Raw genomic sequence first — 18,826 nt, forward strand, 5'->3', positions numbered from 1 at the left:
GGCCCAAAGGGCCTTCATTGTTGAAAAAGATGTGTCGCCGGCAGACGCTGCTGTGCAAGGTATGCCAAAATTGCTTTTAACATGCAGTTCTTGACATAAAAAAGGTACATTGCAAAAAAAAGCAGGACAAGGCAATGGATATGCCCACACAAGAGATATGTGGGCTCTGTATTTTGTGGTCACGCGTCTTGTTTTTTTTTTTTGTTACCTCACCAAGCAAAAAAAGGCAGTCATTATTGCAGTGCTCTTTTTATGGCATCAGGCTAATTGTGGGCTATGAGTACTCCCATATTACGGTTCGGGATCTCGTGTGACAATTTTTTACCCGAGTTGGTTATGAGTAATAATGGACCTTCTCCATCTTGCTTATGTGGCCATACTACAGTTCAGTAACACATGCAGTTTGCGTGGCAGGCTTTATCATTAAAGTGTTGTGTATTCACTGAACTGCATGCAGCTTAACAACTGAAGAAATTTAGTTGTAGTTTGGGAATCGTACCCCATCACTACCAGCCGGCTCAGTGGCCTATTGGTTTTGTCGCTTGTCTGCTGACCTGAAAGACGTGGGTTCTATTCCGCTGTGATGGTCGCAATTTGATGAAGGTTAAATGTTAGCGGTTCATGTACTGTGTGATGTCAGTGCACATTAAAGGACCCCAGCTGGTCGAAATGATCTGAACCCTTCCACTACGGCGTCTCTCATAGCTTCAGTCACTTTGATACATTAAACCCTACAAACCATACCCATCCCCACTGCATTTGTGGATGAACTGGTTCTACCATCTGGGCTGTCATGCTATCTAGGCAACAGCTGTGTGAAGATAAGTTGACGGATGATTTTAAACAATGTCAGTGATTTTGGACAAGTGATTGGCTCCAACTAATAAGCTAGTGCACACCTTTGCTCCTAATATATATCTAATATAAATTAATCAAACAAATTATCTAGTGCAGACATTGTTTGTTGAGGAGGTAAATGAGGCCAGCACGGTAGAGAGGGGCACCATCAATTGTTCAGGTTCGTGAACTTCAAAATTTTATTTAAAAAGAAACACATTCTTTTCTCCTGTAGCAGTCATGCATTCCATTGGTGACCATTGATTGGGCCTTTATCTTCAGGTTGTCTCAAATACACAAGAGTTATGAAGCATTGAGTCAGTTAAATTAACATGGATAAGTATTAAGTATGGATTGTGGGTCACTTGGGAGTGACAAGTAGAGTGACTGCAGGATAGTTCTTAGGCGATAATCTTGGTTATTATACATAGAATGCCTGGTTGTGTCATGTTTATTAAGTATATATATTTAATAGGTTGCTAAACCTGTGCACTGACCTTTGCTATTGTGCTCTGTCAAGAAAGCCTGTCTTTGGCATGGTCTCAATATCCTAATGTGACATAATGCCTACTATTAGAAAAAGCTGTTGCATGCATTGACGTTGAGAGCTTGCAAGCAGCCACCTTGTCTTGTAGGGGTGTGCGAATATTAAAAAAATTCGAAGAACAAATCGCATAATCTTCATGCCGAATCGAATAGTGTGCATTCGAAGTACCAAATATTTTTCGAATAGTTTTCAAATAATCAGCATGGATGGGAAAACACCGCAGTAATTATGCATTGCAACTGCCAGGGGTCATTTTTACGATTGAATTACCAAGGTACATGCAGCTTCAGCTTTTAACGGTCTATCGACACTATTGATCATCGGATAAAGGCGTTTTTGCTAAAAACTGCAGTGTCACAGAAGTGAACGTGCCGCCAACCCACTATCATCACCATGAGATTGGTCATGAGATGGTGGGGAATACGGCTGCATTCAGATTCAGAAGTGCAATTTTTGTACGTGTTTACATGACTGACAACAGACACAAGTGTTATCTTGCTGTAAACTGCTCTTGCAGATGCAGTATTCAACCATGATATTTAGCTGCCTTTGGTGCCAAGGCCCATGAAGTGAAAACCAGTTTAAGTGTTTCACTAAAAGGTTAGCTGCATAGGTGATGTTCAGTCCATTATTGCTTGATTCTTATGCCACACTTCAGTTTTAATAAAAGGCTGATGACAAAGTGGCACCTTGAATAATGTAGTGACTGCGGTATTTCATTGTATAGCTACAAAATCTCGTGAATGCTCTAGTTGCTGATGCATATGCGCTTACCTGAGTTTACATAATTGTAGTAGTTTTCGTCGGTTAAAAGTAATTGTAACGTTCTTTCGTTTGTGAATATTTCTTTAAAATAAAATGTTATGAAATTTCAGAGCTGTTTTGAAAATGGTTGCCTTACTATTCGAATAGTACCGTATTTACTCGCGTAATGAACGCACTTTTTTTCCGAAAAACCAGAGCAAAGTTGGGGGGTGCGTTTATTATGCGAGGTAAATTTTCTAAAACTTTTTTGGGATGAGCCGAAAATACGATAATGCAAAAAAAAAAAAGTTGCGTAGCTTACCTTTTACAATGAACATGCGCGTACACTATTTGAAAACACGCATTTTTATTGCACTTCAATTGCTTCAATCTTCGTCAGAATCGCTGGTACCGTCGTCCAGGTCACTGGCCACTTCAATGTCTTGGTCCCACAAGTGGTCGTCTTCGCTGCCGTCCAGCGCATTTGCGATTCCCGTCTTCTTAAAACTCTTTGTTATCAGATCACCTGGCAGCGAGCGCCATGAGTCCAAGATCCAGGAGCACACCAGCTCGACGGACGGCCTCTTAATCTTGCCAGTCGGCGTCAGGGCGTGCCCTCCATGGGCCATCCATTCCGTGTACAAGCGGCGCACACCGTCTTTGAAAGGTTTATTGATGCAAACATCAAGGGGCTGAAGCACCGAAGTGAGTCCACCCGGAATGATGGCGATCTCGGTGCGCAGCTCCTTGAGTTTCCGACGAACGTTCTCTCCCAGGTGGCCGCGAAAACTATCGAGAACAAGGAGAGACGGGAGAAGCAGGGCGCCAGGGCGTCGTCCCCAGACAGTCTGCACCCAGTCGACCATCAGATCGGCCGACATCCACCCTTTCTCCTGAGCCCGCACGTGTATTCCGGCTGGGAAGCTGGCCTTCGGCACGGTTTTTCGCTTGAAAATAACGTACGGTGGCAACTTCCGGCCGTCTGCCGTGACAGCCAGCATGACCGTGAAGCGCTGCTTTTCGGCGCCTGTCGTTTTAACAAGCACGCTACGTGCTCCCCTGTCATTGACAGTCCTACTCATCGGCATGTCGAAATTGATGGGTGTTTGGTCGGCGTTCCCGATTTGCGGGAGAACGAATTCTCGGTCCCGCCGCAGGCGTATAACGAACTTGTGAAAATCCACTACCTTATTTTCGTAGCAAGGAGGAAGCCGCTGGCAAAGTGATGTTCGCCTCCTCAAGCACAGTCCGTTGCGCCGCATAAAGCGCGTCGTCCACCCATTGCTCGCTTTAAACGCCGTGGGAGCGATGCCATGCTTCCTGGCTGTGGCTCGCGCTTGCGTCTGGATCATTTCGTGCGAAACGACACAGCCGTCGTTTCGTAGGTCCCGGACATATTTTAAGACCTCCTCTTCCACAGCAGGAAACTTCCCGGTCTTTGGTCCCCTGAAGGAACGTCGCTCCCTATTTGTAGCGCGGAGCTTGTCATGCTGCTTCCGCCAGTAGCGCACACGTACTTCATCAATTCCGAAATGCCTACCGGCAGCACGATTCCCGTGTTCAAGTGCGTACTCCACAGCCTGTAGCTTGAAACCGGCCGTGTAGCTCACATTTCGGACCATCGTCCACGACAAAACGCAACACAGGCTTAGAAAGAACTTCCAACGAGGTGAGAATGGGCAGTGGGCAGCATGGCATGACTTCTGAGGCGAAAAAAAAAAGTAGGGCTATGATGCTATGATGACAACCAATGACAACAATGCTAAAACTCGCGTCACCGTCTTGCATCGTTTTTGATTGGCTGTCCTACCCGGCCTCGGAAATTCCGCCGCTTCGGTGGTAGATGGCGTTATCTGCTGCAAGCTGCAAGGCTTGCGACCACCCGATACCCGATGCAAAAGGGAAAGCCACAGTTTCACCATCATCATCATCATATCCCCGCGCGCTCCCGCACCGCCGCATTAGACATTTAGATGCCGCCGGCTCCGCAAAGCTTCGTATTTGTGTGACCGTGGGATGGCGTGGGCAGTTTTGCTGTTAGGTAGCCTACACGACCGGTCGTGTAGGCTCCCTACGCTGTGTGCTTGCGAGCCGCGATGTCTCTACACTCGAACCGTTCGTGAATACTGCTGCGGCGTGCGGATACTTACTTCAAAAACAATACAAAAAGAGAGGGACCGCGCCGCGCACAGAATAGAAAAACTAACAAAACGGTGCGCTACCGCGGGCGGAAGGGAGGGGGGAAGCAAACCGAGGGGGATCGGCGTAATAAAGGAAAAAAAAGGAAGAAAGAAAGATAAGATCAACGGACGAGGAAGCGCCGCGCGTTGGTTCGTGGGACTGCAGCGGATGAAAGTTAGGGGTGCGTTTATTACGCGGGGAAAAAAAAAAAATCCCAATTTTGACGACTAAAGTTGAGGGTGCGTTTATTATGCGAGTGCGTTCATTACGCGAGTAAATACGGTATTCGATTGCGTTCTAAAATTCGTTATTCGTACATTCCTATTGTCTTGTGTTCGACAAATTTGGCAGATTTTTAACGTGACAGTTTATTTCAGCAGAAGCATTTGCGTTCACACAACAGCTGCTTTTCTTGCACACTTTCAAGCCGACATCCAATTGTCATTAATAATTCCTAAATGTAACGTGGTTTACATGACAGGTTGCAATAGCGATCACATTTTGTGTACAAAATTGGAAAGCCCTTATTCTCTTCAGGGAGAACTCGTTATGAATCTGACAGGGCGAGTGATCTGCTCACGTTGGCTAGTGAAGTATTTCTAAAGCCCAGATGCCCTTTCTTTCATTATTATGTTACATACTTTTAACTTAAGACACTTGCTCTAAACATGCTGGATTTTTAAAAGTACTTATGGTGTTTTCATGGGATATACTTATTATTCACATTGCAGTAGAAGGCACGACAATAATGTTGAAAAGTGGTGCTCTTTAAACATTCGCATGGATTTAAATCAAAAAACAGTACAGCGAATTCCATGCTCTGTGGGAATAGCTTTTATGCGAAGCAGTCAGTGAGAAGCTGCCCATGCTGCATTTTTTTACTCTTTGAGCCAAGCATTACTAGGCTGATTGACGTCTTTGTGTAAACTGAGTAGTTGTCGGCATATCGAGGGCTTACCAGGCATGTTGAGTGCACTGATGTCTAAGGAGTAGCTTATGTTATGACGCAATGTCGGCACTCACGTTAAAAGCACAGACATCAGGTTTATCAAAATGAGGTGCACGCCACCAGGGTTCAAATCCATCCCAAACTGATATTTATCGTTTCCTTTCATTGGGATTTTTTTTTCTCTGAGAAGCCGCTCACACCGGCAACATATTTTCTGTGCCACGGTCTCCTTAGTGCTATCACGTTAAGATTACCAAAAGTGCATTCTTTCCTTTCCTAGGTTAACCAACCATGAATCATGTGGGGCACATACCCACATTCCACAGGCCGTGGTGTGCAGGTATGGCCACACATGACTATGGGAAGGGGTTTCATGACGTATTGGATAGGCATATCACATTATTCATGTGAATCGGCCACGACACTGAAGTTGCGATGTCGCACTCACCATTGATGTTCTTTCAGGTGCTGCTTCTATTGTTCTTGCGCCAGCTGTCACCCATCACGCGGGCACCACTACGACTGGTTTTGCCACAAGCGCCTTGGTGTCCTGATGTCGCAGGGAATTGTTGTGTGACCACATCGTCAGCAAAGTATGAAGCATCATCATTTCCACCTCATCCCCCCTCGCAATTCTGGATCGTGCAGCGTTCTCCATTCAGCAAGATGGAACAGTCAGGTGACCAAGCAGCTCATAAGCACACTTATTTCTTCGATGCATGGGGCCTTGGCACTGCAGTTACGATGCCATGCTTATTGTTGACGTTCTTCCAGGTTAGTACCATAGGTCGGCAAACTCACTCATGTGTCGACTCACTCAGACTCATATTGAGACGTGAGTCTGAGTGAGTCTGTATGAGTAAATTTTGCAAGTCTGAGTCCGAATGAGTTTGGTTGAGAAAAATTATAGTGAGTCTGAGCACGAGTGAGTCCGGTTGAGGAAAATTTTGGTGAGTGAGTCTGAGTGAGCCCTAATGGCAAAATATATTATATGAGTGAGTCTGAGTGAGCTTCACATTTTTTGCCGACCTATGGTCAGTAGGAAACACACCGGTACCATGAAGACGATGTTTCCCTTGTTGTGGTGTTGTTGCTATTGAATTGTTTGAAATGTGCTCGTGCTGCCTTTTTTTTTTCAAATCAAACATTTGTTTTGCATATCATGGTTACAACGTGAAGGTTATACAGAAGAGGCTCCCAAGGTCAGGAGAAAGTGCTGGTACTCTTTGTACATGATTACTAGATACAAATTACCAAATACCTTGATGTACCTTTGACTTCTCCTACTTCTCAGTAGCGACGTTGAATGAAACCCTAAGCCTAGGACTGTGGCACAGATGGACAAATTAAACAATTTGACTTTTTCTGTCCCACATTTGTAAACTAGCTGCAATACAGTCCTGGAATCATTGAATAAGTTCCTTAACATTCGTATTACCCTGGAAAATGACTTGGACACAACATGTTGCTGAATTAGAATCGAAAATCGCATCAGTGCCGTCTGCACAGCCATTATTAACGCCTAATTTAGAAACATCTAATGTGTAAGAAGACATCTGATGTTATTTTTTATGGTGTTCCAGATAGGGACAATGAAATTTGCATGTCTTTAGGGCAACTCGTGAGTGAATTTTGTTCCACCAGGCTTAGTGTCGTACAGTAGCCAACCATTCATTTGGACTCGTTGGGAATCACCAAAAAGTTAGACGAAAAAAAAGGATTTGCTAGAGGAAAAAAACACCCTTATTAGCCCAGTGGCTGGAAAAAACTTGTCAATGTACGTCTGTACACACACACACACACTCGCAAACAATTCAGCTTGTATTTCAGCCATTATATGGCCATCGCTGTAGGCTGTCACTAGCGCTGCGTTAAATTCGCATTTGATTGCTATGGTGAGGGCGGCGCGTCATCATCGGAGTCACTGTCCACCTGCGCTGGTTCGAGAACCCGACGCGTCATCTCATCATTGTCCAGCTCGGTGAAAACTTCCAAGCAATTTCGGAGTGAGGTTGGCCACCTTCCACCTGATGAGAATAATCACTGCTTTTTTGCACCATCAGTAGTGTCTTACAGTTGCCACGTTTATTCATTAGTCCTGACCACGCAGATGAACGGGTGGCGTCAGAGCCATCCCAGCAGATCAGGCCTCACACACCAAGCAACAAATGAGAGAGTGAGACGCAGATGAGGCCTAGCCGCAGAAACAACAGAAAACGCAAACCCTCAAATGCCAAAAGGGAACGATGTTGGGCTAGTTGGTGTTGCAGTGCTCGTGCCGTCATTCTCTCTTTGTCCGTCTTGTGAGTGCTGTCATTCGCTTCAGACATCAAATTGATCAAACCATGAAACGCCACACCACAGCTGCGGCCACACACACCGAGCCAGTGCCAACCGAGCTGACTCCGAGCGTGGCTTGGCGTGCGGTTTGGCCGTTGTAGCCATTCAATGAATACTTGACTGGCTAAAACCAAAAGGCAACCATTACACATAGCCAACAAACAGAGCCTTCGACATTGGCAAATGCAATTTCTGCGTGGATTTTGACGCTGGCACGACCTCCAGCCGTAGCCAATGCAAACCTCGAGTGCTGGCAGCATAGTAAAAGTACTGTAACATTGCTGACATCTTGTCATTGCGTTTGACGGCGTACCCAAACAGCCGGCAGGAGTCCGAAAAATCAAACAGCGCACAGTGGAGCATCCAAATTTTCAGTTGAGAGTCTGCATTACTCCAGTGGGACGATTTGCGGTGCCGCGAAGGTGTTCGAATAAACAGCGACTATACTTTCGATTCTGAGAGGGCATTGTTTGGGCCACTTTTCAACTAGTAAGATAAGGCCTATCATTGCCAACTTGTACAACGATAAATAACTTGAATCTGTGAGAAGTAACAGCTTCAAGCTCAAGAACACAAGCTTCGGCGCCTCTCATGATTATTCCGAGGCCGTCCAGACTAATACTTGTGCACACAGGCACTTTTGAACGGCCGTTCATTCGATGGCCATCGAAACACCACAACTCTATTGACTCGATGGAGTTGTCGCGCTTCTACACAGCAGTTTTGAAGGGCTGTTTCTCTCAAAGATTGCATGGCGCTGTGGATATTTATTTCGTATTCATGTCTTCGACAGTTAAATAATACAAATCTGCTTAAAAGCACAGATATGTCTGTTGTTTTTGTTTAAGCATTTTAATAAATTGTTTATTCGTAGTTATGAATACATATTTAATTTTTTAGGTTGTTGAGCACCGAAACTGTGGTGAATAATACACGGCAAGACGACATGATGAAGACAAGCACGTTGCTGTTGAAAATATGTGCAGTTCGCACACTTAAAGTGGCGAATATACTTGATTAAATAACGCTCACACATACATACTGGTTAGATTTATTGTTTCTAATCGAGAGTACGAGCACACTGTGAACGAGAGGGCATGTTTGCGCTGTTTCCGCTTGCGCCGCTGAATGCTTATCGAAATTTCAATAGAGTTGTGGTGTGCTTCGCTGGCTCGATAGACTATTGACTCGACGGCCTTTGAAACATCCCGTGTAGCAGCTCATGCTTGACCACTGAGTCGGTAGACTACCGGTTGGAAGCTCTTTCAAATGCCCATGTGACACGGGTATAAACTCTGTCACTTAAGGCACTACACAAAATCAGTAAGGAGAGACGGTGGCTGCATTTGCCTTACCTTTAATAAGCATTACAATAACAATGTGTGGGACAATGCCTATGTGTGGGACAATGAGGCTGGTCACATTGTTTGTCTCTCTCAACACTCCATGGAAGATAGGCGTTCTTCTATTCTGATCTCAGGTCAGACCTCAGTTTCACATCACTCAAAATCCTCAATCACTAAAACCGATAAATCCCTTTTTTCTTGTGCACTGACATCAGACGTGCCATGTCAAAGAGTATCAAAATATTTTGCTAATTGACTCATGTTATTAATAGCATGGCTCACTGATGTTGTTCTGAAGAACTTGGTGTTTGTCAGGAAAACACATTACAATATATTTCGATGGGATAGATCAAATTGCAGAGGAGGTGGCGTAATCTTGGTGATAAATGATGACTTGTTGTCGATGCCGTTAATTATTAGTTCATTTCTTTAATGTGTTTCTTGAAAATTCTGTTCAATTGATGCAATTATTGGTGTTATCTACAGTCCTCCTAATATGAATTATTTTTTTTAGAATTTCATCGACTTCTGTGTGAAATATGTACACATTTCCCTAACTCTACTGTGTTCATATTCTGTCATATTCAGAGATTTTACTTTCCCTAATATATACTGGTTTACGCAATCCTTCACAGCAAGTGAGAGCGAAGCTCATATGTTTCTTTAGTCGTGTCTTGATTTTTTACTATCGCAACCTATTACTAATCTCACATGTCACACATCAAGCACCGCCAACATTATTGACCTTGTAGTAACAAATAATCCTGATGTTTGTTCAGACATAATTAATTTAGAAGGCATTTCGGATCATGACGTAATAACAGGATGCATTATCGGTTCATTTAACAAAAAGGAAACTGCTGCTAAACAAATCAGGTGTTGCAGCAGAGCTGACATAATTAACTGAATTGGATTGTTTCTCTGCCTAAGTTCATTATACGTTAAACCCCAGATATTATTATTATTATTAAGTTCATTATTCCTTGCACACTGTCGAGCAGAATTGCAATTTGTTTTAAAATAATCTCTCTAAACTTAGCCATGAATTCATGCCTCTCATATCCAATAGATGTAGCAGCAGCACACCATGGTTTAATCAGAAGTTGCGGCGGATGAATACCTAGAAAAAGTGATATTACCAGCAGACAGTAAAAAGCAGTCTTTTAAACGAGTGGGAAAAGTATAAATGTGGCAAAGAGTCTCTCCTAAAGTACACTCAGCATCACTTTTTAGTTGTGACATGTCCTCTCTGTCAACCAACAACCCTCGTAAATTCTGGCACATTGTAACCTTAGCTTTCACCTTGCCATCTTGCTTAGAGATAATAGCAGTGTCATCACTGATGTATGTGATTGTGCTCAGATTTTAATGACTCATTCTAATTAGTTTTTAGCAATCAAGATATAAGCTTATTTCTTGAATTAAATACATTTCATGACATTTGCACCCCTGAAATAGTTCCTGATGAAGCGGAATTTAGCTTTGCTAAACAACTTTAAAATTACTAGTAGTTTGCATCACCTCGGCTTTAACAATAATTTGCTTAAAGGTACATCACAAAGCATTTGTTCTGTCTTGTCCTGTGTTTTCGCAATCATTATCAAATGGGCTAATTCCTTATGACTGGCATTTATTCAGGGTAATGCGTATATTCAAGTCAGGTGAACATTCCTCCCCACTTCACTATCGAGCCATTTCACTAACAGGCACATTTTGCAAACTTCTCAAGAATGTCGGTAACAGCCAAGTAATTAACTACGTCGAAGATCATAACATTATTTTCAAATATCAGCACAGCTTTTGTAAGGGTTTTTCATGTGACACTCAACCTGCTGACCTTCTTAACCACTTACATTTGTTGCTTGAGGTGGGCGCCCAGGCTGACGCAGTATTTCCAGATTTTTCTAAGGCTCTTGATCAGGTTCTTCACCATCGACTTTACTAACACAGCTTAACATTCATCCTAATGTGGTCACCTAGATTAAAGAGTTTCTTTCTTTCAGAACTTTGTTCACCTATGTTATAATTCTAACTCTCATTCTGCTTATATAACATGTGGTGTATCCCAAGGAAGTGTGCTCAGTCCTCAGCTTTTTCTAATCTGCATTAATGATGTGCCTGCCTGTGTAAAATCTAGTGTTCAACACTTCGCTGATGACTGTGTGATTTACCGTAACATTACCAATCACACTGGCCTGCAATCCCTACAAACTGACCTTAAACAGTTCTGATTGGAAACATAACATGTGTCTTTCACTGGTCATGTGGCTCGCATTCCAACCGCTTACATCCTCAATAGCAATACTGCAGAACTAACAACATGCAGAAGGCTCTCGATAATTCAAACTCGCGGGGACCCCCCAATTTTGTTTGAATTACCAGAAGTTCAAAAAGCAAGTGTTTACAGCTTGAGAACAGTCAGTCGACAGGCATTTGTGAACAAGTAAATACAAGTGCGCCAAGCGTGGGGGGTGGGGGGAGAGCCACTTGAGTGAGAGTTCATTACATTATTACAAAGTGGTGTTGAGATGCAAAAAAAAGAGCATGTTGGATTGTTGCTGTGGTGCTTCCATGGGATTGCCATTCAGACATAACAGGGGAAAAAACGGTGCAAAATTATGACAGGACACAAGACGAAGAAGGCACAACAGTGCTGGCTTACAACTGATCTTATTTTTCGACGTGTGGGCACATATATACCATGACAGTCAAAAAATAGGAAATTTTCAAAATAAAGTAACATGGTTGGTGCCCCTATCTCTCGTCAACATGCATCACCGCTGAGCACCACACGTGCTGTACATATCACCGACTGTTAAAAAAATATTTTTTTTTGTGAAAGCATCAGAGATGGCATGCTGACACAGTTAGGTTCTATACGTTCTTTTTCTGCAGCTTCAATTATTTCTCTGGTTGTATGATCTTTGCTTTTTTGCTATAACTTTGTTTCTGAAAAGATTGGTTTGCAGCCACAATCCCTGCAGTGGAGGCCTAGATGGCCACTAATTGCACTGTTTACGTTGTAGTGATGCTCTGTTAGTCATTCATTAAGGCATCTTCCTGTTTGCCCTATATATTTTCCTAAACAGGACAGTGGGATTGAATAGACGACCAAACCAAACCAAGGTGAATAGACATTACAAAGTAAACGAAACAGGAAGGCAGCTAGCCTCAGTTGTGTTCCATAAAGCACGTAAACCTATTTGTAAACTGTATTGAAGGCTTCATCTATTCAATCCCACTCTTGTGTGGAAGAAAATATATAGGGCAGAGAGGAAGATGCCTTAACGAGCAACTAAGAAAGTGACAAGGGCATAAGATGCAAATCATAACATGTATGTCATGTACGGTTTGATTCACATGCCACAGTCTTCGGACGCTTGCAGTCGTTTCGTTAAATAGATGTGTACCAAAATTATTATGGCGTGGAATGACTCTATGACGAACAATAATTACAGGAGGAACATGAATGCCTTCATTTGCCTCGAAAACAAAGAATGCGGTCTATGCAGCTCCTTGCTGACTGCTTTGCATTACATCAGTTCCCACAATGTGTGGAATCTGCCAAATTTTCGTGTGAAGTTCTACACTTTAGCTGCAGATTGAGGATTCATGTATTATCTTCCATACATTTGCACTATGTAATGGCAGCGTAATGTACTCATAAAACTGCTAAATGAGCTCACACTATTTTGCTGTTGTACTTGCCTGGTGTGATTGTACTAACACGATATCTTTTTCTTTTCTTTTTCAGTGAACAAATCTGCGCAATACTGTTGCATGGTGGAAATCATACAGGTACCATGGGTGTTAAGAAGTTTTGATATTTTTTCCATGGGTGTTATAAATTCCAGATGTAAAGATAATTAAATGAAATAAAGCTTCTCTGACAGTTTTTATTTACACAATATGTCGAACGCCTGTGATGTATTTCTAGGACAATAAAGTTTGATTTCAGTGGAGATAAAACTTGACCTTGTCGGTTTTTAGGCAAGCGAATTCACTTCATATATTCTTCGCCCTTGTTTTTTACATGTACAGGGGTGGTCAAAAGTTCCCAGGCCATGCTGCCATAGGATTACGTGGGATAGCGGTCTGTGAAATTTTGACTACCCCCGTATCTGCCGAAGATACATTTGTTTTTTACGTATGCCTAATGTTGAACTTACAGAAAACACATTAGTTGTTTACGTCCATTTAGTACTGGCATTATGATTAATGTGTGAGAAATGGTCCACGTAACAAAAACACATTAGTTTTTTACGTCCATTTAGTATTGGCATTACGAATAATGTGTGAGAAATGGTCCACGTAACAGCTCTCGTTCCGTGGCAGCTGTTGCTTCATTTCTTCATTGCGGAGCGCTTCATAATAACATGAACGGGCTTTACGTGCCATGGGTTCTACGTAATCACAGGTCTCACGTGTTCGGAATACGAAAAGTGGTCGGCAGCATTTTACCTACAGGTTTTTCCGTATTCGAGAGCCTTTTTTTTTAAGAGTGCAGTTAATGACTGAGTATGGCCACATCAAGCCGATCCAGATTAAGCCAGATTAAGCTAATTCGGACCAATCTAATCACGAACAAACCAATTTTGAGTAAGACTGCGTAAGTTATTTTATGACAGAGTACAGCCAGATCAAGCCAGTCCCGATTAGCGCGAATTAAGCTCATTTGGATTGACCCGACCAAAGTATCACTGACAAACCCGTGTGAAGTTAGACACTCGTTCGCGCCAAAACAACGCGAAGCTCAGACATGCCATCACGGAGCTGACCACGACACCAAGTGCCGCCGAAACCTCCCGCCAAAACCCTTCGACCCATAGAGCACCACGACGACCGCTACAACACCATGGCTAGGTCATGCTTCGCCTTCAAGAGTAGAACGCGATAGCGTAATCCAACCCCGTGAGCATTGCCTCCTCAATTGCTAGCCTAGCTTTGGTCCTCAGTATACTCAACCGTGCAAAAAAGAAACGAACATCTGTGCGCGTAACATTGGCCGTTTCAAACTATCCTTGAATGCCTACTGCAAGTATAGTTGTCAAGTGCCCACTACGCTCTAAATATTTTGTGAATCAGCGAAGGGCCCACTACGCGTCCGGAAGACAACACGCAAATATACGAAGCTGCTCACGTTAGTGATGCTTTTGCTGCTGATGATGATTAAATATGACTGAGCGCTGTGGCTGGGCCTTCAAAATAGCCATGATAGAACGGCAACATGGGCTAGTTGGTGATTTAAAATCGACATATTTGCACAGCGCTTAGTGAACGAGGACGTATGAAAGGACACAACAAAGCGCCTGCGTTGTGTCCTTTCATACGTCCTCTTTCGCTTCGCGCTGTGCAAATATGTCGATTTTAATATAGCCACTAGTTCCGCAGTTCACATGTTCTGACGCCTGATGCGATTCTACGCTTCTGCCACGCAATATTACACGCGTTAAGGAGACTCCTCCCACTACAACACATTCATACAGCGTTTTCTTTTCGAAGCATTCATACAGTGCGTTCTTTTTCGAATGACGTGGCTCTGCTGTAGAACACCTCTCCGCCCCGCAGAAGGCGAGGCTTCGATTCTTACTGGAAGGAAATTTTTTTATTATTTCTTTTATTTACATCTTTCTTGATTTTTCGGTCACGGACAAGGCTACATTTTTCGCTTGCAGCCAACAATGCAGACACCGACGCCAGCGCCGGAACATTTGCGAAACGCACTCATTAACGCTATCGCGTTAACATACGCCGAGCGCACTCGCGTTGTTCCACCTAGCACGCAAGATAGGCGCGTCCTATACAGGGGGACATCGTAACTCCTCTCCCACAATACTGGAAAGCCTAGCTTTAAAATAAAACAAAGAAAAAAACTTAAAGCCATTCTGCGCCTGCGCAATCTGAGTAAACAGGGGAGCTGGCAAGCAAGCACCACCAGATGGCGAATACAGATTAAGTTCTTCATCTTCTGCTTACTTCTTTTTTTATTTCTACAACTTTATCTTCTTTCTTTTACTTTATTCTTTGTTTCATCTTTCTTTCAATATTTAGACATGGCCCTCACTTATTTTTTCCCTCCTCCTAACCCTAATATCACTCCTCACCATGACTTCTCTTTCCCACTCCTTACTATGCTATACTGTACAAGGTTATGCTATGGTTTAACCTCTCTGCTCCTCCTTTCCTTCCTCCTCGGGTTCACTTTCCTTTACTACCCCATTTTCATACTATACTCTGCATGGGAATGCTACGCTCGGCTAGCGTGCGTAGATAGCCTAGTGGTTACGACGCTCGCGTTCAGATCGTGGGTACGCGGGTTCGAATCTTGCCTCTTCAAGAAATTTTTCCTCCAAGAATTTCTCTCTTTCTACAACTTTATTTCGCTTTCTTTCCCCACCTGTCTCTGTCTTTCTTTCTCTGTCTGTACTCGTTCTCTCGACCATCGGGGTTGTTGCATCCCGCTTCGGAGAAATCGGGGCACGTGTTCTGCGAGCGAAGCAGAATATACAGACGAGGTAAACGAAGAGAAAGCATACTGATTCAAGAAAGAAACACACTGCATAGCCTGTTTTTGCTGCAACGCTGCCCGCGCCCGTCCGCTCCTTGCTGGTACTGTTCGAAGCAACCACCGCTCGTAGCCCAGTGTTTTCATCATACCGGATATTCAAAATTAAGCTTTATGGTTTTGTTAAATTTTAGCACTGGGACGAACATGAAAACAACCTTTGCAGCTCTATCTTTAGCTCTACCTTAAGTATCTATCACTTATACAGGTTAATTACTGTACCGCTAACCTATCATTACTCATGCATCACTCACATATGTTGCCCGCTCTGTTGGTGGGAATTAGACGTCCTGCCCAATAATGTTCATATAAGGTAGACCTTTGCCATAGGGCACGTCTCTACTACATGACTGCACGGACCTCACCATTTCCCTCACCTCTCTCAGACCAGTGGTATTCCATGCACCCGCTCAAAATAATTCAAGGAACTTGCTTAACTGGCTTCATTCCAGAAACCGTCTTACTTACCAGTTATTATATTTTATAAAATTACTTGAATAATTCATTCCGTCTGATGTCAGTGAATCTATCTTTAAAAAAACACAGCTTTTATTCGCGGTGTGGGGACTCTTATAGTTGAATACAAACAGCCAATAGTTCTTCGTAATGTTGAAAGCCTAGAAGTATAATTACATTTCATTGATTTGCATTTCACCGTTTGTTCAAACGAATCTTGGACTACAAGACCAGCGCTTTACTTAGAGTATATCACATAAATGTAAGTATACTCGAAGCTTCAATCTTAAACATTTTGCGCTGCTCTTCCGGTTAGCTTATCTCTGTACAATATCTTTATTAAGCATAACTGTGAATATAAGTACCTTTGCAATTATATGACGGCATGTAAAGATAGAATTTTCATTGCAGTCACGAAGCTGCTTATACCTTGACATACTATTTATTTGTGTATGCGCTTTTAATTATCACAGACATGTCCACACTTTAATACATTGGCTACACGAACTTGCTGCGCCCGGTCATTACATGCTTTCTTCTTTTGCCTCCGCAGATCTACATTGTTATCATTCCAATGTGCCTGCCAACGAGAAGGGCTAAATGTGCTACAAGTGCGCGAAGTCTTCAATAAAGATGACTATTTCAAAAACATTTTTGAAAGCTCGTTAAAACGCAAGTGTAGTTCCTGGAGATATCCACTGACATATGACATCAAGAAGCACATAATAAGCACTGCCACTCTATATACGCTCTTTCAAAGCATCGTCATTTCGCAAGAGAAACTGCAAAGCGTGCGCTTCCTATCACGGTGGTCTACCGGTTGTGGTGCTGGACTGCTGACCCGAAGGTCGTGGTATCTAGTCTTGGCTACTGCCGCCCCATTATCGATGGAGGCGAAAATACTTGCGGCGCGTGCACTTAGGTTTAGGTGCACTTTAAAGAACCCCAGGTAGTTAAAATTTCCGGAGTCCTCCCCTATGGCGTCCGTCATAATAATATCGTGTTTTTGGGACGTTAAATCCCAGCAATTATTATATAAAGCGTGCGCTCCCCATTAATAGGGTAACCCACGCCAGTGCTCATGCATACACTATCACAGAGCGCTCAGGTACGCCAGAACCAGAGTTCGTACTAGCTTGAGCCGTGAACGCGCGAAGACGTTCCGCTCCCCGCTGGTGTGTTCCTCGCAGCACCAAAACACTTTGTCTTTCTCGTCTTTCTAAGGCGCTTATTGCAGCAGTTTCACTAGTTGGTACCATCGCACTCGAGACAGTAGGAAGGGGAGAAGCACCATCGGTGCAGCTGGACGCTGCACTACTCTGGCGACAAGACGTCACTTTAATACCACGCGAAAGGTAACGCACGTAACTGCGTCGTCACCCAATCGAGTCGGCGCTCACGCCGCATTGCACTGACCGTACAGTTTCCTACAATAATGCAGCGAAAGCCTCTGCTGCGTTAAAATTACTGAAACGCTCCCTGTCGGCGCTCGTTAGCGTCATCCTCCAGTACTTCAGTTCACCGCGTCAACTAAACTTTTCCTTCTAGATTTTCTTTGTTATCTCATCGAGTGCATTTTACCGGTGGTAATTTTCGTGGCGGAAATGACGTCATTGAGGTTGTCAATGAAAACAGTTTTATGTTGTAAGTGCTGCAGGGACCCTCTGATTCATGCTCTGGGACGTTTAACATGCGCGACAACACATTTTCCTTCACGCATACGTACTAAGAATAATAATATGTGTGGTTTAACGTCCCAAACCCACGATATAATTATGAGAGACGCCGTAGTGGACGGCTCCGGAAATTTTGACCACCGGGGGTTCTTTAAAGTGCACCTAAATCTGAGCACACGGGCCTCAAACATTTTCGCCTCCATCGAAAATGCAGCCGCTGCGGCCGGGATTGGATCCCGCGACCTTCGGTTCAGCGGTCGAGCGCCATAACCACTAGACCACCGTGGCGGGGTTTCATGCATACGTACTTTAACGTAGCTACTCGAGCGAAGGGAGACATTAAAATATATTATATGTTTTACTTTTTTATGTATATGAACGGCATTACCATCTAGATTAAGGGTTATTCAAATAAATGGGAAAGAGGGGCTGAAAATTACAAATTATTCACAGCTGGTATGCTGACTTGAACTTTTGACTTCGATACATTACGCTGAGATGATTCCAAGTTTGCTGTGTGCAATATTTTTGTTTCGCATTTTGTATGGTGGGATGGATAACGAACCATTTCCTCCAGCCCACCGAATCCTACTGAAATCATTTTACAGGTTCCTAGGTACAACACCTATGTGGCCTTTGTGGTATACGGAAGGGAAAAAAACAGGTGACAACATGGCAACTAAGCCGACATGCCAAGGGAGATGCGAGACAAGAACTGAGTTGCCCCGATACGTCCAACATACAACCACGGAGGCAGACAGGCGAGGACCATAAAACTGCTACGGATATACCACAAAAACAAAGAGGAAAAATTCACAGACTCAGTTGGCTTCCAGGATGCCAGACCATTCGCAGCGGCAGTAATCAACGCCGGCGGCAAAGCTACGAATACAGCCACTCTCAAGCCTAAACAGCCAGAAACGACTATAGTAGTGGCCATTGCCCTTGATATAGCTGACATAACCTACCAAGTTATTCTCACCAATTCATGAACATCATTCCAAACTTACGCCGAGGGAAGAATTTCGTTGGAAGTTTTCTGGATTGTCGAAAGCACAAAGGAAGTTAGGGAAACCACGATCACCAGGATCCGGTTATACGCCCACACGGGCGCAGTCACTTCTGAACTTAGCAACCTAAACGACACCGCACACTCGGTTGCACGCGACATAATTTATTGTTAAG

The 18,826-nt window shown here is 43.6% G+C and overlaps 1 long non-coding RNA gene across 1 annotated transcript; it reads left to right on the plus strand.

The window, feature by feature from the left end:
• Positions 1 to 3: 3 nt before the first annotated feature.
• LOC125756731 (uncharacterized) lies at positions 4 to 12,859 on the plus strand. Its single transcript, XR_007414707.1, has 3 exons — positions 4 to 59; positions 5,724 to 5,937; positions 12,699 to 12,859. It is a non-coding gene; the product is annotated as an uncharacterized LOC125756731 (long non-coding RNA).
• The last annotated feature ends 5,967 nt before the right edge of the window (positions 12,860 to 18,826 follow it).

Source organism: Rhipicephalus sanguineus, unplaced genomic scaffold (genome assembly GCF_013339695.2).
Source record: "Rhipicephalus sanguineus isolate Rsan-2018 unplaced genomic scaffold, BIME_Rsan_1.4 Seq564, whole genome shotgun sequence".
NCBI lineage: Eukaryota > Metazoa > Arthropoda > Arachnida > Ixodida > Ixodidae > Rhipicephalus > Rhipicephalus sanguineus.